A 22,231-nucleotide genomic window follows, 5' to 3' on the forward strand; every position below is an offset into this window, starting at 1 on the left:
TATTTTGTCACCATAAAGTATGTTCAAACTCCGCAAGGGCATGCTAGAGAAATTCTAAAGGAAAGCAAAGGACAATTAATTTTAACCTAGCAATAAATCTAGATTGCCTTCTGGTTAAAATATTTATTTGTTGACTCTTTATTAGTAATGAATAATGTCTAACTGGCCCCAATCCTCTAGCCTGCTGGCTGGATGCAGAAAAGACAAGCAATTTCTTTTAATGTAAAGCTTTAACCTATTGAATTATTTTGTACTGATGAATGGCTTTAGATAAGTTAGAAATCCTTGGGGATTCTTACTATCTGGACTGACAATTCTTATCATTTTGGCTGTGTTGGTTAATCTTTAATGCCTCTCAAATACTTAATTCTCAAAGTGTCAAGGCCATATAGGACTTTCTTGAAATTTGGTCTGAAGTTTAGATTTCATGGTAAAAGGCTAATAATGGAATAGTTCTTCCTGTTCTTTTTCATGTAGTGAATTTTTTAATATAAAGTTTATATTTGGTAAATCCTTAGCTTTCTTTCTTTCTTTCTTTCTTTCTTTCTTTCTTTCTTTCTTTCTTTCTTTCTTTCTTTCCTTCCTTCTTTTCTTTCTCCTCTCTTCCTCCCTCCCTCCTTCCTTCTTTCTTTTTTCTTTTCTTTTCTTTCTCTCTCCTCCCTTTTTCCTTCCTTCCTTCCTTTCTTCCTCCCTCCCTCCCTCCCTCCCACTAAAAATTAAGCAATACCACACTATTCACATTTAAAATTTAAAATCAGGAAATGGCCTCAAGATGGCAGCACAACCTCACATTTGCAGTCACAATCCCACAAATTTGCAAGGATAACAATAGCATCCACAGCCAGCAGGGGCCAGAGGTGAACACAGACATAAAATTCACCCAGTTAATTCACAACTTGTGTGAAGAATGAAATGCTTAATCGAAAACACAGTGGTTTCCCAATTCTTTGCATGACTGAGAGAGAGAGAGAAAGTGAATTTTTTTTAAGTACTGACAGATGAACACAACTGAACACTCTCACTAGCACTGGGTTGTTCCTCATGGTGGGGTTATTATCCTTATTTATTACATTTAAAGGATGCTTATGATAGTTTCTATGCTTATTTACTCAACTTAAACATGTTAAGATGCTTTCCCCCACTACTTTACAGAGCAGAAAAAGATGCTGCAATTCTTAGCCTTTACTCCCGCACAATGATGCAAGGCTGTGCTCAGTCCTGCCTTCACTGGCTGTGTTGACTCCTACACAATAAAATAATCAGGGTGCAAAATTGTTTTAATATGGAGCAACTTAAGGAGAGCAATGAGGATATTCTTATAGTTTTGTTTGCACTTCTGTTCACTCTCACTAATCAACAAGAAAGAATCAATTTTCCCCCCATTCAGGGTTGGGAAGAAAATGATCGGATGTAATAGCGGTGGTGATTCATTCCTTTCTTCCTTCCTTCCTTCCTTCCTTCCTTCCTTCCTTCCTTCCTTCCTTCCCTCCCTCCCTCCCTCCCTTCTTTCCTTCCTTCCCTCCCTTCCTCCCTCCCTTCTTTCCTTTCTTTCCTTCCTTCCTTCCTTCCTTCCCTCCCTCTCTCCCTTTTTTCCTTTCTTTCCTTCCTTCCTTCCTTCCCTCCCTCCCTTTTTTCCTTTCTTTCTTTCCTTCCTTCCTTCCTTCCTTCCTTCTTTCCTTCCTTCCTTTCTTTACCTTCCTTCCTTCCTTCTTTCCTTTCTTCCTTTCTTTCCCTTCCTTCCTTCCTTTCTTCCTTTCTTTCCCTTCCTTTCTTCCTTCGATCAATCAAGGAGAATTTTGATAAATGACTAGTTTTCCAAGGTTAGCCATCAGTCAGAATTTATTTTGATTTTGCATGGTTTTGTCACTGAATAACACAGTTGGAAGGGACCTTGGAGATCTTCTAGTCCAACCCCCTACTCAAGCCAGGAGACCCTCTACCATTTCAGTCCAATAGCTGTCCAGTCTCTTCTTAAAAAAAAAACACTTATGGAGCACCCATAACTTCTGAAGGCAAGCTGTTGCATTGCATGGCTGCAGTGAGATTGGTACCAAAAGGATACACTTTCCAGCCATGGCCCAATGTATTCATTTTATTTTTCTTGTTGTCTCATCTAAGTAGCAATAATAATCAAAATGTGAATGCAGTTTGATTTGGGTTACCTGGTAAATAAAAAGGGAAAGCTGATTTTAAAAGGAGAGAAGGGAGAGAGAGAGAGAGAGAGAGAGAGAGAGAGAGAGAGAGAGAGAGAGAGAGAGAGAGAGAGAGAGAGAGAGAGAGAGAGACAGAAAAGGAGACAGAAAGGAAGAGAGACAGAAAGAGAGAGAGATAGAAAGGAAGAGGGAGAGAGAGAAAAGAGAAAGAAAGAGAGAAAAAGATGAAAAAGAGAAAGGGAGAGAAAGACAGGAATTGAGAGAAAGCAAGGAAGATGGGAGAGAAAAAGGAGAGAGAGAGAAAAGAAAGAACAAGAGAAAGAAAGTGTGTGTGTGTGAGTGAGAGAGAGAGACAAAGAAGAAAGAGGGAAAAAAGATAAAGAGAGAAAGACAGGAAAAGAGAGAGAAAAGAAAAAAGAGGGAGAGACAGAGACAGAAAATTCAAGAAAAAAGAACATGGAGAAGTCATATTATGAGATTCCCACACACGTGGTGTGTACATATGTGCAAGTGTATTCATTCGACCTTCATCCATCTATCTTGCACTGATTGTTTCGGGACTCTTCCATTTTACGGGTATTTGAACCCTATACCATTTCAGACAAATGGCTGTCCAGTCTCTTTTTAAAAACCTCCACTATTGGAGCACCCACAACTTCTGGAGGCAGGTTGTTCCACTGGTTAATTGTTCTCACTGCCAGGAAATTCCTCCTTAGTTCTAGGTTGCTTCTCTCCTTGATTATTTTCCATCTGTTGCTTCTTGTCCTGCCTTCTGGGGCTTTGGAGAATAGCACCAATTTTACGTGTGCTTAAAAGGGCCGAAGGGCCAGAAATGTGGTTGTTATAAATGGAACTAAGAGGACCACGCTAGATAAGAGTCAGCTAGGTGTAAGAAAACCATCCAGTTTAATTAAACTAACTTAATTAAATTTAATTTTTAATTTAATTAATTTAATTTTTAATTTAATTAATTTAATTTTTAAATTTATTTTCATGTGTTAGACTTGTCTGCTGTCTGTCTCTCAGTGACTCTGGGTGGCTCTGAACAATCAAACAAAGACATTAACTTAAATCAATATAACTTAAAAAGATAAAGGAAAAAAAAACTACAACCATAAAGGTGAACCTGTTTTACTCTTTCTTCCCTTTTAAAGGACTGTTGTAATGTGACACAATAAGCCCCAGAGGGACCTCGTGAGCTTTTCTCTTGCCCTGAAAGATACCAAAAGAACAAACCTTGATGTTTATTGTAGTCTCCCCATAGACCTGAGATAAACCAATCATATTGTCGAAGGACGGTTTCCAGTGCTGGGGAGGAGAGCCTGCCCACCCCCTGGACATCCCTGCTCACAATCAAGAAGAGGTTCATTACCAAGGGAGCGTCTCAAACAACGACGGAGGGGTGCCCCACTTTAATCTTATTTTCTCATTTTTCCATTGTTGATCTAGAACACATTTGTCTTGATAAGGTGAATCTGGTCTCTGTTGTTGCACTGCTGTCTGTCTGTCTGTCTGTCTATCTATCTATCTATCTATCTATCTATCTATCTATCTATCTATCTATCTATCTATCTATCTATCTATCATCGTCTGTCTCTCTCTCTCTCTCTCTCTCTCATCATCTGTCTGTCTCTGTCTGTCTGTCTATCTATCTATCTATCTATCTATCTATCTATCTATCTATCTATCTATCTATCTATCTATCATCGTCTGTCTGTCTATGTCTGTCTGTCTGTCCGTCCATCTCTCTCTCTCTCTCTCTCTCTCTCTCTCATCATCTGTCTGTGTCTATCTATCTATCTATCTATCTATCTATCTATCTATCTATCTATCTATCTATCTATCTATCTATCTATCTATCTACTCTTTCTCCTATCTATGTATTCCCCTCTCTCTCTGTCTCCCTTCTTATTTAATCTAATTTTCTATCCTTGTATTCTATTTCTATGTTCTTATTCTTATGTCTTATGGGTTAAATACCTTAACTATTTCTTAATTCTTTAATTCTCCCCCTTCTTCCCAATTCTTGTTTTTCTCACCCACCCTATCCTATCCTATCCTACCCTATCCTATCGCATGCCATGCCATGCCATGCCATGCCATGCCATGCCATGCCATGCCATGCCATGCCATCCCATCCCATCCCATCCTATCCTATCCTATCCTATCCTATCCTATCCTATCCTATCCTATCCTATCCTATCCTCACAGGTACCAAAACAACAGCCAAGGAATTCTTTTATCCAGACAAATTGATCTATCAACTAATGACAGTGAATATGATTTTTTTGTTTAAGATTTTCAGGGCATAAAGGACCTCCAAATTCACACAGTAATATTCAGGAGCGGGCCTTCTTGAAGATATATATTTGTGCTTCATATTTATCACCTTCTTCCTGGCATTTGCACCCCAATTATCCATAAAATACAACCACCCAGAACAATGACAAATCCCACATAACAGTAAAATAAAAGCTGCACTGGAAAAAAAAAGTCTTATATTACTTTGACTTATAGCGCCGTAAAAAAATATAGGCTAGGTAGAGGTGCAGTGCAAAATGTAATATAATTAAAATGTAGATTAAGTCACAGAACAAGAAAGAAGGAACATGGAACAGCAATCTAATTAATCTGACATAGCATCCTAGCACTGAGTGGGATGCTAAGAGCTCTTGTAGTGTAACCCCTTGCCTGGAGCAGAAATCCCAAACCAGTGGGTATCCAATCTTGATTTGAAAACTTCCGGAATGCCATTATCAAGGCTTTTAAGCGAGGGGCGTGTTTCAGTTCATAATTTTATAGCTTCTGGGTCTCCTTCACTACAGGTGGCCCTTCGCTTACAACCACAATTAAACCCAACATTCCTGTGGTTAATTGACTGGCTAATCTCCTTGATTAGTTTCCATCCATTGCTTCTTGTCCTGTCTTCAGGTGCTTTGGAGAATAGCTTGACTCCCTCCCTCTTCTTTGTGGCAGCCCCTCAAATATTGGAAGACGGCTATTTCTCTTCATTAAACTAGACATATCCAATTCCTACCACCGTTCTTCATATGTTTTAGCCTCCTGTCCCCTAGTCCTCTTCGTTGCTCTTCTCTGCACTCTTTCCCAGAGTCTCAACATTTTATTTTTCATTGTGGCGACCAAAACTGGATGCAGGATTCCAAGTGTGGCCTTACCAAGGCATGATAAAGTGGTATTAACACTTAACATGATCTTTGATTCTGCGATTGTGACTTTTTTGACCCATCCTGTGGACCACCCTGGTGTGGCCCTCTAATTTTGACAACCTCAGACCTCCCAAGTATCTTAAATATTAAACATTCGGGGTCTTTTAACCCCCCTCAGATTTGTCCACCCTGTTCTACCTTCGTAAAAGAAACCATTTTGGAGAAACAGAGGGACTATGTTGTGTTTTTTTTTTGTTGAAGCAAATAAGAAAATAAAACATATTTGACAATCATGCAGGAAGTGTGACCCTCCTTCCATTTCTAAGGCTCAGGGATAGGAGTTAAAAATAAATTAAAATTCAACGAAAAACAAAAACTTTCTTGCCTGAGCGATGGGGCCTCAAACGGCAATTTTCAAAAACAGAAGAGGGTAGTAGAAATGACAGACCAATCCGATAAACAGTTTAATCCACAGAATGAAAGAATGTGGCGGTATGCTTTTTAAAAGTGGCAAGATCACATAACATAATAAGGTTAGAAGGGACCTTGAAGGTCTTCTAGTCCAACCCCCTGCTCAGGCAGGAGACCTCATATCAAGTAAATAAAACAATGCTTTATTTTTCATGGTATAAAGTCACTTTTCTCAGGATGATGCTTGTCTGTTGACTGGTAAATCCTTTTTTTTGTAACAAGTTTTATTAGTTTTCCAATTTTACATCCAAACATTTAGGAAGCAGCGTGGTGGTTGGGTGATCAACGGTGCAATCAAGAAATCTTTCATATATATCTCAGGTTACATCATTAAAGTTTCCCTCTCTATTTCCCTTACTTATTATATCAGATTCAAGTTAAAACATTGCTAATTATAGCTCCACCCATCAATACATTTGTCGATATAATTTTAAATATACATATCCAAGTCCTGTTTTGAGTTTTACCTAATTTCAATTAATATATTCCAATTTAGGCTTTAATATCCATAATAATATTATATAATAATAATAATAATAACCCAGAATTTCCTAATTTCATTACAGAGTAGTTATCATAACTAGGATACACCTATTATTCAGTTAGTTACATTCTTATTTTGTTTCACAAGTATGTTCTATTTCTCATCCTAATACCACATCGTTTACTAATAAGATATCTTTTGTAATCACAAACCAACTTCCGTATTACAATTCAAAGCTATAATCTAATAGCTAATTTTCATTTCTCTTATAAATCTAAATCCTAAATATTACATCAATGAGTATTTTTAAGAATCTCCTTAACCTATTGAGTAAAATCTTAAGCTCTTCCATTATCTGTTGACTGGTAAATTCTTATGACTCCCAAGCCTTGGACCTGCTGGCTGAGGAAGATGGGTTTGGTGGTTCAAACTGCCCAGGAGGCAGGAAGCTGGAAACAGATGGAGTAAACAACTCGCTATGGAGAGCAGAGAACCAACGAAGGGATGGAATGACGTAGAAAAAAAAGGAGGTTTTCTAGGTGTCCTATTTTTAGAAGCCATCTGTCAGCTAGCCAGTCTGATTTCCTGTCAGCTAGTAGTATTAACAGCGTTATGAGACTCACAAACAGAAAATGCTCCACTGGTGGGTGTGAATTTCTGGACAGCGGCTACAACATCTGTGGATTGCAAGGGGAGGCAGAGAGACACGTACCCATTAGAACTTGGTTTTCCACTGTAGTGGAAAGTGACAAGACGGTTTCAATGTTGATTCACTTCATTGAAATGAAGGGTGGAAAAAAAAGGAAGAAGCAGGTGTCAGGAAAAGACTCTGCTGTCCGGTGGTCCCACCAATTTTATAGAATATAAAACCATAGGGCTGGAAGGGACCTTTGAGGTCTTCTAGACCAACCCCCAGCTCAAGGCAAGAGACCCTATACCATCCTGGTCAAAGAGTTGTTCCAGTCTACTTAATGAAGAGAAGGAATAGGGGTGAGATGATAGCTGTCTTCCAATATCTCACAAAGAAGAGGGGATCAACCTACATGGAGAAATTATTGCAGATTTATATTAAGAAATCAGCTTTCCACATCTGCTTTCAGAAGAGCACCTCAAGGGACCTTGTAGGTCATCCAGTCCAACCCCTTGTCCAAGCAGGAGCCCCTACATCATTTCTGACAGATGTCAGACCATTCTCTTCTTGAAAGCTTCCAATGATGAAGCTCCCACAACTTCTGAAAGCAATCTGTTCCATTGGTTGATTGTTCTCACTGTCAGAACTCACAGTCTAGTCCTCCTTCAGCCACAGAGGTTCATGGAGTGATTTTGAGATCACCACTCACTCTCTCTGAGAACCAAGGTGATCCACTTATGAAGATGTTGGACTGACGCCAAGTAGAATCCAGTTTTATCCTTCCTTCCCTGTCGTGGAAGCTCTGGAGGACTTTGGGCTAGTCCTTTCTTCTCAGCCCAAGAACCAGGATGATCCAGTGGTGGAAGTGTTTTTGTAGACATTGAGAAAAACCTACCGTAGGTTCTGGTCCACCTTCATGCATGGAAAAGACAGTGTTCAAGTGGTACTCCAGTTGTTGTAGGTAGGATCACTCCAAGGAGCCTATTATCATCGGTACTACTTATTATTAAATCTGCCAATATAAACCATCTATTGCTTTATCTTTTCAATCCTTTAACAATTCATTGAATCTAGCCATATGGACCATTCATGGTTCCATCTTCTCAGTTTGTAGACACTTTTCTGAAAAAAAAAAACAAAAACCCAAATGCTTCTACTCAGAATGCTTTCCACACCGCAATCATTAAAAAGTTGCAGTAAAATTAGAGAACAATTGCATTTTATAGACTCTCAAGCTCCTTTCATTCTTGAGTTTGAATAAGTGATTGTGCATGTGTGTAAAACAGAACAGAACAGAATAGAACAGTTGGAAGGGACCTTGGAGGTCTTCTAGTCCAACCCCCTGCTCGGGCAGGAAACCCTAAACCATTTCAGACAAATGGCTGTCCAGTCTCTTCTTAAAAACTTCCAGTATTGGAGCATCCACAACTTTGGAAGACAAGTTGTTCCACTGATTAATTGTCCTCACTGTCAGGAAATTTCTTCTTAGTTCTAGGTTGCTTCTCTCCTTGATTAGTTTCCATCCTTTGTTAGTCATGAATTTGCTTTTTTTTTGATATAAAGCGGGAATAAAAAACTGAAGATACTGCGTGCAAAAGCATGCTTAAAGCCACTTTTATTTTTAATATTAATGGTGAAAGAGAATAGAAGGGGCTAAAATAACAGTGATCTTAACAAAAAATATCACAGGATTTGGTGGTATATTATTTCAAGTAAAGCTGCTGATGACAACAAGGCACTGGGTTGTTATTTTCCATTATTTATTCAGTTTTTTCCCATTCTTTGTTCTAGCCTTTGAACAGGTATGATCTGAAATCTACCTTGTTCAATTCAATGGGCTCTATCTTTCTGTTTAAAGTTTCCGACAAAATGCAATGTTTTCTTGCTGAGACCATCAGCAAGTTCTTTTATTGTTCTTATTTTTCTTTGTCTCGAGCTGCCCAATCAATGGGGAGATAAAATTATTTTAAGAAATTTGAAAATTAATTCCCTATGGAAACACTGCCTGAACAACACAACTGTTTTTTTTTTAAATGAAAGATTATAGTTCTCTTTTTCCGACTGTGTCTTTTTTGTAAAAAAAGAATTTCTGTAATACTAGAGCAGGGTAACATTTTGTGAAAAATAGCCACCTGTCAGTTTCCTGAAAGTTGCCTTCCATTATGAAAAAGGCCCAACCTTACTCATTCTCAGATTTCTTTAGAATTTGAGATAGTTTTGAGTTTCGTAAGTTAATGGAAAGTGCTGGTTAATATTTTTTTTTTTGGTTGCATATCTTTTTCTTTCACATCTTAGACTAACTTTAGAAAAAATCTAAGGGGCAGGTTTAGGCCCAACAGGAATATTGGGAAAAAAGCAATTTATTTTCTTGAAAGAAGCTATTTTTGGGGGGGAAAAAGCTAAAAGGTATTTATTTTATTAAAAGAAGCCATTTATTTTATTGAGGAATGCGTAACCAGCAGCCTCATAGTGAATGCGGTAATATTCATCAATCAAGTCTTATAAAGCAATGAAAAATATAGGAACAGGCAGATGGTGTGCACGCTAGTTTTATTCAACAAACATTTTCAAATAATAAACATTTGGCATCAAAACAGCAAAACAGAAGGGAGAATTAAATGGATGGAAGCTTTGAAGATTTTGCCTTCCGATAGAGCACCGTATAGTGTATTTTGAAGATCTGCTTTAGATCTAAAAAACAGAGACAAAACAGATAAATACAAAAAACACAACCCTGAATAATATGATGTTGTATCTGAGCCTGAACATAACATTCTTCACTTGATTGGCCAAGAGGTAAATGTAGCAATTAATAGTTTGTAACTTCCTCAATTTTCTGTAAATGCAAACATTTCTTAATAGCTGGATGATGTTTTGAGCACACTTCAGTTCTTGGCATCAAAGAGCATCTGACTTTGTTTATTCACATCTTACTGCTACTCTTTGGAAATGCGTACAACTTTCATATTTTCAAGTCCCTCTTGCCCAAACAAGTTTACTTTCCAATAATCACCTTAAAATGTTCCTAACTATCCTCCTGAATGGTTTAGATGTGCATAATGTTGTCTTTTGTACAGTTTCATCTATTAAAATAATTTGCTCCCTTTTTCTTTCCCTAGTCTCTGATCTCACTTCCCTCCCTCCTTCCATTTTAAAATTCCATCCATCTATCCATCCATCCATCTTAACCTATCTTCCTTCCTTCCTTCCTTCCTTCCATTTTAAAATTCCATCCATTCATCCGTCTATCCATCCATCCATCTTAACCTATCTTCCTATCTTCCTTCCTTCCTTCCTTCCTTCCTTCCTTCCTTCCTTCCTTCCTTCCTTCCTTCTTTCCTTCCTTCCCCCCTTCCTTCCTTCCTTTCTTCCATTTTAAAATTCCATCCATTCATCCATCTATCCATCCATCTTAACCTATCTTTCTTCCTTCCTTCCCCCCTCCCTCCCTCCCTTCCTTCCTTCCTTCCTTCCTTTCATTTTAAAATTCCATCCATTCATCCATCTATCCATCCATCCAACCTATCTTCCTTCCTTCCTTCCTTTTTAAAATTCCATCCATCCATCCATTGATCTTAACCTTCCTTCCTTCCTTCCTTCTTTCCTTGCTCTCTTCCTCCCTTCCTCATCACATTGACCAATCTGGGTTCCTACATCATGCTTTTCAAGGTTTCCTTAAACATGGTTTATTGAGTACACGATAGTAGACTAGTTTACAGACAACACTACCTGGAGTCACACAAGTTGTGAAGCTAAACTCAATTAGCCACACATCCAGATTCCTTCCCTCTATACCTTTTTTTGGCATACAAATATTGAAGCTTAAACTTTGGAGCTTTCTTAAGTTTATGATATTTTCCATGTTTTTTCTTTTGCATGTGTATACTTTCTGCAGGGTGGGGATACTTTAGTATACTATTTTTTTTTAAATTTTAGAGTAACTTTTTTTTTTAAAAAGAGGTCACTTCTAAAGGAAAATTAAAACATTGCCCTGCCACATAAAACTTGAATTCCTTTGGAGTAGTTGATTTTATTTTGAGAAAGCTTTGTTGTAGCTGATTGGTCCATCAGGGCAAACCGAGTCAAATCAGATCAATCCAATCAATTAGAGGTCTATATGGAGATTCTCAGTCATCCAGGTCATGGTTGTCCCAAAGGTGCTTTTTCGAGAAGCAACTGGACCTTTTTTTTTGTTTGTTTTCTTTGAAAATGTTTCTCTTCTCATCCAAGAAGCTTCTTCAGCTCTGGAGCATCTTGGATGAGAAGGGAAACATCTTCAAAGGAAAAACAAGGAAGTCCAGTTGCCTCTTGAAAATACTTCTTTGGGCCAATCAATTAGACTTCTAGCCCCCCCCCCTCACTTTTTTTTTTAAGTAGGAAGATCTGTGCATGTACATTTATATCCAATTGTCCAAACTGACTGGTATGTTCAAGTCAATGGCCTAAATTTAATTAAACTGGATGCTCGAGTTGGCTCAAACCAGATTCACACATAGCTATAATATTTTCTAAGCAGCAGAAATGAAACTCATTAAAAAGCTCCACAGCATATAATATATCGTGATGGTAGCAACTTAAAAATGTCAGGTAGAATAAGCATTTCCTGCCTGGTGCTGTAAAGATTAAGAAAGAAGGTGTCAGATCTATCTTCCCAGGTTGGGAAGTGCTAAGGAGGGAAACGAACAGAGGATAAATATTCTTCCCACAACCAAAGAAATACCTTCATTGGGTACAAGCCATAATCCAACAATAACATCTGCATTCTACACAGATGAAATGTGAATAATCCGGCAGAGGATGGGATACAATAAAATGGACAGTGAAATGTATCTCCACTTTTAGATGTATTGGGATGTTCATACCTACCTAGTTACAACAGATAGTACTTACCAACCTACATAACATACACACCTAGTTCCAACAAAAAGAAGGACTAGGGAGTGATATGATATGATATTATATGATGTGATGTGATATGATATGATAGTATTGATGGGGCTGACACAATGAAGAGAGTGGTCAACCTATTCTCCAAAGTACCTGAAGGCAGAACAAGAAGCAACGGATGGAAACCAATCAAGGGAATGGCAACCTAGAACTTAGGATAAATTTCCTGACTGTTGGAACAATTATTGATGGAACAACTTGCCTCCAGAAGTTGTGAATACTCCAACACCAGATAAGAAGACATTGGACAGCAATTTGTCTGGAACAGTATAGGATCTCTTGTTTGAGCAGGTGGTTGGATTAGAAGACCTTTGAGGTCCCTTCCAAACCTATTGTGCTATATTCCATGTTCTATAAATTGTTCCTCCACTTTTAGAGTCATTGGGATACTCAATGCTGGAGGGAAGATAATTTCCAGGCAAGGATGGCTCAAATTAACACAACCGGGCAATCTCTGAAGCCCACACAGATGCCTTTGCAACTTCTGAAGACCTCTTGGCCTGCTGTTCCTTCTCCTTCCTCTTCCAATCAAGGATAAGGGATCATAGATATTGACTTTTCTGACTTTGTCCTTCGAGTGTTCACTTTTATCAAGTGAACAGGCAGCAGCCACGGCTAAATTGAGGAAGGGTCATCTAGCGAGGTTCTGTTCCTTTGCACGATGCACTTGGATGTGTCATTGTGGTTGAAGAATAAAGGGGGGAAAAACTTTTGGGGGCACATTAAAGGTCTGAAGAACATACCTCAGGCATGTTCCTTTTTTGGGATGGCTTCTCCAGTCACAAAATGGCTGCTACAATAGGTGTTCAATCAGTTCGAAAGACCCATTTACTCAAAGCTGTTGAGGTTGCTGCAAGTATCCACTCATTTAATTTCCTACAAATGGGGGGGGGGGAACCCATGTTTGTCCCAGAAGCCTTTTCGTTAAATAAAGACCTCATGCTTGTGTTATTGTGTTTCGTTGCAGGATGCCAATCTTCCCATGGAGTTATCCTACACATACTTAAAATAAACCGGAAGCTCATAATATAAAAGCGATCTACTTTAATTCTCAAGGTAGGCATGACCTCAACCTTTGTCCTGTCACCTTTTCCAATTTCTTCCCTGCAAGCCAAAGAGATGGATTCATTTGTGCGTGTGTGTGTGTGTGCAAAGCATGGAACAAAACACCGTGGTGGTTTTTTTCAAGGGTGGGGAGAGATGTGTTTTTCGGTTGTGCCACGTAGCAAAGAACATGTTTGCTCCCTCTTCTGCAGGCTTCTTTCCTTTCCTAAGTCAGTGGTCCTTTCACACAGTTTCACTTCCTTTTCTGGAGATGTTTGTGAGCCTCGCTCCAGTTTCTGATTTGCTCTTTGCAAGAGAAAAGGCCTAATTTTAGAACTGGGAGTTCCCCCCTCCCCTTGCCCACACAGCTGCAGAGAAAGCCAGGTGGGCTAAGAGAGTGAGGGACACTGTATCCCTTGGTAGGATTCAGTATTGATCTTTCTTCAGAGAGAATTGGCTGGTTCTTTTTTAAAAATATGGATTAAGCAATGAATCCCGTGGAACTACTTAGGGCAGTTGAAGGAAAACTCTTAAGAAAATACAGGAACAACAAATTATCTTGGGGGGGGGAGGTGCCCACCACCACAAAAAGCATCAAATTCTTCTAAGCAGGAACTTAGACCCTTTTTTAAAAGTCCCCTTCCATCTTGATGCAATGAGTTTAACTGATGTAGTAACAAAACCTAGCAACTGCTTTCTCACAATACGTTCATCTTCCTTAGATTTAACACTAGTTCGTTTTCCTGTAGCTGGATAAGTTGTAAGAATTAGGCAGTTGGGTCACTTTATGGCACATAGTATTCTAGGATTCTGTGGTAGGGTTGAGATTACATATGGATTAAACTCAGTGTAAGCACCATGCAGTTTTTCTAGGTCCAAGAAAACCAGCAACCACTACCCAACTCCAGGTTGGTCTAGTCTAGTCCAGTGTTCCTCAACGAAGATTGTGGACTTCAGCTTCCAGAATTCTCCGGCCACTTGCTTGAAGTTCCAAAAGTGCTTTTTTAAAGAGGCAACTGCACTTCCTTGTTTTTCTTTGAAGCTGTTTTGCTTCTCATCCAAGAAGCTTCTTCAGCTTGGATGCTGGCTGGGGAATTCTGGAAGTTGAAGGCCACAGATCTTCAGGTAGGCAAGGTTCTGAGCTTCTTCTTGGATGAGAAGCGAAACATCTTTAAAGAAAAACAAGGAAGTCCCATTGCCTCTTGGAAAAGCACCTTTGGGACAACTATGACCTAGAGGACTGAGAAACTCCGTAGACACTTGCTTGACGTTCACACACCTTCCAGCCACCAAAGTTGAGAAAGAAGAGAACATTTGTTAGCTCAGGGTTGAATTGTGATGTTCTGAGCTTGGTTGTTCAAGAACACTGCTGTAGTCTAACACACCGTGTGAACTAGGCTTATAAGATAATCAGAGTGGTCCAGTGATGATGGTGTTGGACCACAAAGAAGATGGCTCATATCTAGCCTCTCCTTGGTAGCTCCTGGGTGACTTTGGAGAATGTGACTGGGCTAAAATCGTCTAGAGGGGTTTCTGGTTCAGAAAAAAAATGGGGTTCACAAGACTTGCAAGTGTTTCTTCTTAGCAGTGACGATCAGATAGCATGTACCAATGTTGGAAATATTCATTGCTAAACTATGATGCTTTTTTAGCTTGGATGGCTTTAAAAGAAGGTTGCATCTTTCGCTACTTGAAGACATGTGGCCTTCAACTCCCAGAATTCCCCAATCACCACTGGTATAGATCAAGACAGAATAGTGTGGTCAATTGGTTATTAGTCTGGCCATGTCTCTGTTGTAGTCTATACAAGGACAATAATTAGTTTCATGTGGATCATTTCATTATGAACCTATTACATTAAATTTTCCGTCTTCTGAAGGACACCATTAATTGGGAAGGCTTGCTGGGCAAGTGGAAAATGACCATTGTTTTCCAGACTTTGCAAGGGATTCAATGCTTATTTTTAACTGATCCCGTTTCTTTGATTCTTAGAAAAAAAAATGCTAAATCCTACTTGCTTCAGTTAGTCTTCAGTTAGTCTTTTAAATGTCTTTTCTTTCTGGCTGTTCGTGGCTGTTTGTGGTTTCTCTACAGGGTATGTGTTGTTTTAGCAGAGAAGGAAGTATAAAAATACCCACTGCATTAATTTATGCCTGCCTTCTTACCCTTCAAAATATTTCAAGTGGCAACTTTTCTAAAGTCAGATGGTGCCACAATAAAAAAAACAACAATTAAACAAGAAAGCAAACAACAACAACAAAAATAGGTTGGCTCTGTGGATTAAAATAACAAGGCAGGCAACAATATTAGTAAAATGAAGCAGTCTTGCAAATAATATGAGTCGCTTTTCAGAGGTGATGGGTAGCAGAAAAAAAAATAAATAAACAAAAAACAAATAAACGAGCAACAATGTTTGATCATTTGAAGAGCAGCAAAATCCTTGCCTTTTTTTTTTTTTAGCTGCTAAAAATGGGAAGAAAGAGGTTTCCATTCCATGATCATGAGAAGTGGGCAACCCAAAGCAAAGTAGCATTGCTTAGAAAACCTTGTTACTGGTTATTAATTGCAATGTCTGGAAAAACAGAATAACAGAACCACAAGTTGGAGGGGACTCTGGAGGTCTTCTAGTCCAACCTCTTCAGTTCTAACTAACTGGTGGGAACTTCATCTATATCTGGAGGGTGAGCCAAGCAACTTCAACAAATCTTATTGGAACAGGTTTGTCAGTGTTCAAAATAGCTTAGTTTACTCCCTGGAGTACATATATCAAGATGATGAGTCTTGTTATCAAAGTAGCTTGGTCTACTCCATGGACCACAGATGACACATCTTGAGATCTTTTTCTCTCTCTCATCACAGTTTATCATGACTTATTTCCAAAGGTGCATTTCTAAAAAGCAACTGGATTTTCTTGGTTTTTTTTTCCTTTAAAAATGTTTTGCTTCTCATCCAAAAAGCTTCTTCAGTTCTAACTGACTGGTGGGGAATGGAAAGGTTTATAAAGTTCCCCACCAGTCAGTTAGAACTGAAGAAGCTTCTTGGATGAGAGGTGAAAGATTTTCAGAGAGAGAAAAACCAAGAAAGTCCACTTGCCTTTTAGAAAAGCATCTTTGGGATAACCGTGACCGGGATGATGGAGAATCTCCATAGACACATCTTACTTTTTTTTATTTATTTTAAGGTCTTGCACAGTCTCTCCTATGTTGCTTTCTACTGATTCTTCTCATATCTTGGGTGGTAATGGACGGGTCTATTTTGGGAGTGAAAATGTTGCTTCGGTTACAAGTCCTTTCCATCCATGACTTTGTGCTCACAACTATTCATGCAGCTCGCAGCTGCTCACATCAATGCCAACGGAAATCCACTGAAACTAACCATCAGTGGTGATTTTTTCCCCCCTCCTTAATCAACTTCACCATGATGCATCAGCAACTGCCTTTGGTACCTAACCAAGAATCAGGAACAATACTTGTCTCTAAACTGAGTAGGAAATGTCAGCAAGAACCACAGATGCTTAGATGACCATCTTGTTCTGACTGAATGGGACAAGAGTCACAAAGACCAAGAGTGACTTCTCTTGTTGCCCTTGTAGTTTGTTTCTTTGCATGTAAACCCAACATGGAGGTGGAGAACCTAGGATCCTTCACAAATGGTTGAGCTATATTTTTCAACATCTTTCACCACTAGCTTTGTTGACTGAGAAGATTGGGAATTGAAATTTGATAATTCTGGAATAACAACAACAACAACAACAGCAACAACAACAACAACAACAACAATAATAATAATAATAATAATAATAATACCATCAAACATCCACATCTGCCTATCCCAGGTCCTGGGTAAGGACTCAATAGGTAGACAAAATGCCAAATCCAGTCTGAACATCTGGCTGACTGTGCGATGATCAATAATAATAATAATAATAAAGTTGGAAGGGACCTTGGAGGTCATCTAGTCCAACCCCCTGCTCAGGCAGGAAACCCTATACCATTTTGGACAAATGGCTGTCCAGTCTCTTCTTAAAAACTTCCAGTGTTGGAGCATTCACCGCTTCTGGAGGCAGGTTGTTCCACTAGTTAATTGTTCTCACTGTCAGGAAGTTTCTCCTTAGTTCTAGGTTGCTTCTCTCTTTGGTTAGTTTCCACCCGTTGCTTCTTGTCTTGCCTTCAGGCGCTTTGGAAAATAGCTTGACTCCCTCTTCTTTGGGGCAGCCCCTGAAGTTTGCTGGAGATCAGTCATGGGCCCTACTAGGGACCCAGAAGCACATTTGTGTGGACAGCTTGATCCCATGTTAATGCAGCAAAAAATGATCTCCCAAAGCTAAACTGATACATTTCTTTTTGTGGAGTTGTTTTTTATTATTATTCGTATGCTGATAATGCCCCCTTTTTTATGTCCTATCGTACCTAGTAAGAAAATCATGACATTTAACTTAGTTATTGAAAATCTGATATACTAAGGAAGGCATGCTCAAAATTCTTCAAGAATGGGGTTGAAATTCGTACTTTTACTGGCCAAAAATAAATATTCATAGGAGTTGCTCATCCATCCTGCTTGAAAAGATTTATTAAAACTTGAGCAGTGAATTCTATTTTCGCTGTTTAATTTTATGAGCAGATAGATAAACCAGGAGGATTTTTTTAAAAAATGATATACGTCAAGATTGTCCTGGTCAATTTGAAACACTTTATGTTGGTTTTAATGTGCCTGATTGGCATGTGGGCTTAAGCTTCCCTATTGATATCAGTGATGGAAAAAACAAACCTTAATGTTGGTATTACTGTGCCAGCCTATTAAATTAAAATATTAAAATGTCTTGATCTTTATGTATGTTACGGAAGCCTCAACCTGACTAGGTAACTGTCAAGAAAGAGCTGAATAGAGATTAAGGAAAAGGGGACACAATTTTTGATTTGCAATCTTAACTTATAATTGCTTCCTTGAGATCACACATTCCCTCTGTTTCAACATACAGATGTTTCAATGTCCTCATTGGGCATCTGGATATTTTTGAACCTTGAACAGCAGAAATTCATAAGAGAAGTCTCTGCCATTATTGCTTGGGTTACACACCCTGCTAAGCTGTAATTATGGTTTGCAAGCCAACTCTGGTTCATAAAACACAGTAAGCTGAAATCAACCAGACTGAACGTTGACTTTGAGTGTTCTTTGAACCCAACAATATCATAGGAAGCTTATATCTCCTATAAATGATGACAAAGCTATTATCAGTTAATATTTTTCAATCTGGACCAAATGCCCAGAAAATCTTCTCAATGTCCTCTCTGTATTTTGGCATAAGTATCCAGTCCTCGTTGATCGTACGGAACCCAACCATCAGAAGCAATTTTAGCTGCTTCCAATGATCTCACCAAATTTGAAGCAAAGAAATCCAGGTTTTGGGTGGGAGTTCTGATCTTCCATCACTGTCTCAATCTGGAGTTCTTCATGTAATAGTTTAAGAAGCAGCTACCAGAATAAGCAGTGAGAAACAGCTCACTCTCGTTCTGATTTCACGAGAAGCTGAAACTGGGAAAGAGGATGTTTCATAATTAAAAAAGCCCTCTCTGCTTTAGAATATCTACACCACTAGAATCTTACAAAAGTCCTAAAGCGACTGAACATAATTAAGTGGAATGAAAACCTCTAGAGTGGGGATTCTTTTGGAGAATATGCCTCGGAAAGATTTTTTTTTAACTCTACAGTGAAATTTTGCCCGTGAAAAGATGTGATCTCAGAATATAGAACATAGAAGCTAGAAGGGATCTTGAAGGAGTCTCTCCATCTTGGATAAATGGTTGTCCAGTCTCTTCTTGAAAATCTCCAATGATGGAGCACGCATAATTCCAGGAGGCAAGCTACTCCATGGATTAATTGTTCTCACTGTCAGAAAATTCCTCCTTAGTTCCATATTGGGTATATCTAGTTTTAATTGGGTATGTCTAGTTTAATGAAGAGAAGGACGAGGGGGGACATGATAGCAATGTTCCAATATCTCAGGGGCTGCCCCAAAGAAGAAGGAGTCAAGCTATTCTCCAAAGCGCCTGAAGGCAGGACAAGAAGCAACGGATGGAAACTAATCGAGGAGAGAAGCAACCTAGAACTAAGGAGAAATTTCCTGATTGTTAGAACCATTAACCAGTGGAACAACCTGCCTCCAGAAGTGGTGAATGCTCCAACTCTGGAAGCTTTTAAGAAGAAACTGGACAGCCATTTGTCTGAAATGGTATAGGGTTTCCTGCCTGAGCAGGGGGTTGGACTAGATGACCACCAAGGTCCCTTCCAACTCTATTCTATGTTCTATGTATTATTTAGTGTATTATATTTGCTATTGCAATTCATGAAGTAATGACTGAAGCTATCTTTAATTATCCTGCTGAGTCAAGAGATACTTTTAAGAGGTATACATTAGGTCTATTTTTTTTTAGGTGTATAAGGGTCACTTCCTTTCCAACCTTTATCTGTTGCATGGTGGATTCCAAGAATTTCAACTTTCATTCCAAAATCAAATAACTTCCAAGGGATTAGAATAATTCTGTTTCCAATTGTGGTTATAAGTCAGGGGCTCTCTTATTCCATTTTTCATGGTACAATCCTCTTTCTCTGGAACCGTGCATGCTTCATGGCTTCCAAACCTTTAATTAAATCCAAAAGAGACATTCTGTTTCAACTGGGAATGGATTTTTCCAACTATACATAGGTATGCATCATCAGAAATGCTATGGAGTTACGGGAAACTAAGGACAGAACATCCCTTCTACCATCTCTCAAATCAGTTTAAAAGTTCCATGATGGGAAAGGAGAAATTCTCAAACACTCTAAGAATAGGGTAGAAAAGCAGAGACACCTTTTGCAGAAGAAGGCAGTTTACGACAAAATCTCCATATAGATTTTGGAACAGTAATTACTATGATTCTACTGACTCAGCTATATTTACATCTGAATACTGTCCTGTCCTTGGACTTGTAGAGTCTGAATTTTTTCTAATTATACTTCAAAATTCTATGTCTTCAACAAAGAAGTGATTCTATAGATAAGGGTTTTGACCAAAAAGAGTAATATGACCTAGAACTTGTCAAGTTAGTCTAGAAGAGATGTCCATTGCAATAAATGATCTCCAGCTGAAATTAGTATGTTATTGATTAACTATGCATTTTTGAAATATGTGAATCCTAAATGAAATAAAGACGACCTTGATATCAAGTTGAAGACAGAGAAAGAAAAGAGAGCAAAGTGTTAATGAAGCCAAAGAGCACTATTAATTAGTGACCTATAAATAAGTGACAATAGATTGATTGTCCCTCTGAAGATGAACCACAGTGACACACCTTAGTACAAAAACCTACCTTTACTTCATTGAAGATTTCAACAGTAGATCACTGAAACCTACTGGGGTCAACAACTGATCAGTCTTGATCTTACCTAGCATTCAAGTAGACTCTTGAAGAACAATTGTTGATACTCTTCAAGTTTTCTAAACAATCATAATTCCACAGAGAATTTAGGAATGAAAAAAAAGTGTACTTACTTCATTGGTGTGGCCTTCTATGATCACAATTCACCATCGGTGTAGATCCAGTCTCAACTGGAGATGATGCCTTTATGACTGGAAGAAACATAGAAGACCTGTACAGTTTATCAATGCATATGGAAGAACCCAATCTAAGAGACGTACAATATGTTTCTCTAGTGAAGTCTGACTCATATCTTTGTAGGGTGTTTTGTTCAGATGGTTTCTTATAAATCAAATCTAATGTGCTAGACCATTGTTTGTGAAGTGCTGGTTAACCCTTGGGAGGGGGGGTGTCAATGCTAATTAATTAAACAATGCATTTAGTGGCAGAAGATTATAGTTTTTTGTATAAAACAAAGGCATGTGGCTCCAGTAATGAATTGTTCTGTTCCTGGAATTCATGGGAAGAATGTCAGTTTGCATTGTTTTTATGGAATTTTGTTGATGTCCATGTCCATCTGGACGTCTTCTGAAATCTCTGGAGATGTCTGTTAAACTGTGACTTCCATAGCCCTTCGTAAATGTAGCATTTTTATAAATAGACTTATGAGGAGATGACCATCGGGCATCCATTATAATGGATCCATGGCATTTGACTGTCCACCCGAAAGAGGTCAAATAGGTTCCCATAAATTTCATTGGTGATCTTTTATGAGAGACCTACAGCTAAGCTAAGAAGTTAATGGCCTCAGAAGAATGGAGATATCCCTGGAGATAGCCCAAACACCATGAAATTCATTATCCATAACCTTAGATGGAATATATATATATAAATGGCCACATTGTCTCCTATTGGAAAGATTTTAGCTTTTTGATCAATATTGAGCTCCAGAAGTGGTGACCTTTTTTGGAAGTTATTGGGGTTGGGACTGAGGGTAATTTGATGGACCTTTAGTACACGTCACCATTGCAATGATCATGTTCTCACATGAAATGTTCTCCTTGTGCTTCCAGGAAAACTCAGCTCTGACTAAAATCCAGATCCCCATTATTAGTAGTATTTGTATTTATTATCAGATTTATTAGTTGCCCATCAGTTTAGTACAATACTATGATCACCATAATACACATAGTATTGAAATCTGCCTATTCATAGAGTTCGTTTTTTCCAAAAGCATCCATTGATTGCTCAACCATAGCTAGGTTGCAGAAATTATCTAGGATAAATGTTGAATGTTGGGATCCTTGATTATATTTTTAATTGTGGTTTTGAATGATTTATTTGAGGCACACAGAGTCTTTCTGGAGTTAGGTAACTTTACAAAAGGCAATAATAATTCTATAAATAAAAATCTAGAACCCCATACTTTTTGCTTCTTTCGCCTTTATAAGATTAATTATTATAGGATTGGGATTATTTAATCCTATTCTATAGGATGAAGGACATAATAAGAATTCTTTACGTAAGGATTCATATGCTGGGTGCCTGGTGGCTTCTTTCACCTTTACAGGTCTGAGATTATTGCAGGATTGGGATTATTTAATCCTAATCTATAGGATTAAGGACGTAAGGAGAATTCTTTAAAAGGATTTATCTCATATACTGAGTGCCTAGTGGCTGTCCCTCCAGAAAAGCCCACCCCAAATGGTCCAAATCAAAAGTCAATGGGCAACGTAGAGAAGAGCAGGACCATAGATTAAACCCTTAATGATGTGGTCAGCTAATTTCTAGGTTGCCCTCGAAGGAAAGAATTAAGATAAACTTAATTAAGAAGTTGGAGAAGAGACAGTCTGAAGTTCAAATGAACTATTGTTCAGACTTGATTGCTTTTGGTCCAAGGATTACTTTAGATCATTGAAGAGCACCAGGTGTACCCA

General features: G+C 38.5%; 1 long non-coding RNA gene across 1 annotated transcript; it reads right to left on the reverse strand.

The window, feature by feature from the left end:
- Positions 1–9,449: 9,449 nt before the first annotated feature.
- On the reverse strand, positions 9,450–21,391 carry LOC120303262. The gene is made up of 3 exons (XR_005555390.1): positions 20,429–21,391; positions 19,356–19,535; positions 9,450–9,597 (listed from the first exon to the last, which is right to left on the reverse strand). It is a non-coding gene; the product is annotated as an uncharacterized LOC120303262 (long non-coding RNA).
- Between the last annotated feature and the right edge of the window lie 840 nt (positions 21,392–22,231).

The sequence above is a fragment of the Crotalus tigris genome, unplaced genomic scaffold (genome assembly GCF_016545835.1).
Source record: "Crotalus tigris isolate CLP2741 ecotype Arizona unplaced genomic scaffold, ASM1654583v1 scf7180000024461.5605484, whole genome shotgun sequence".
Lineage (NCBI taxonomy): Eukaryota > Metazoa > Chordata > Lepidosauria > Squamata > Viperidae > Crotalus > Crotalus tigris.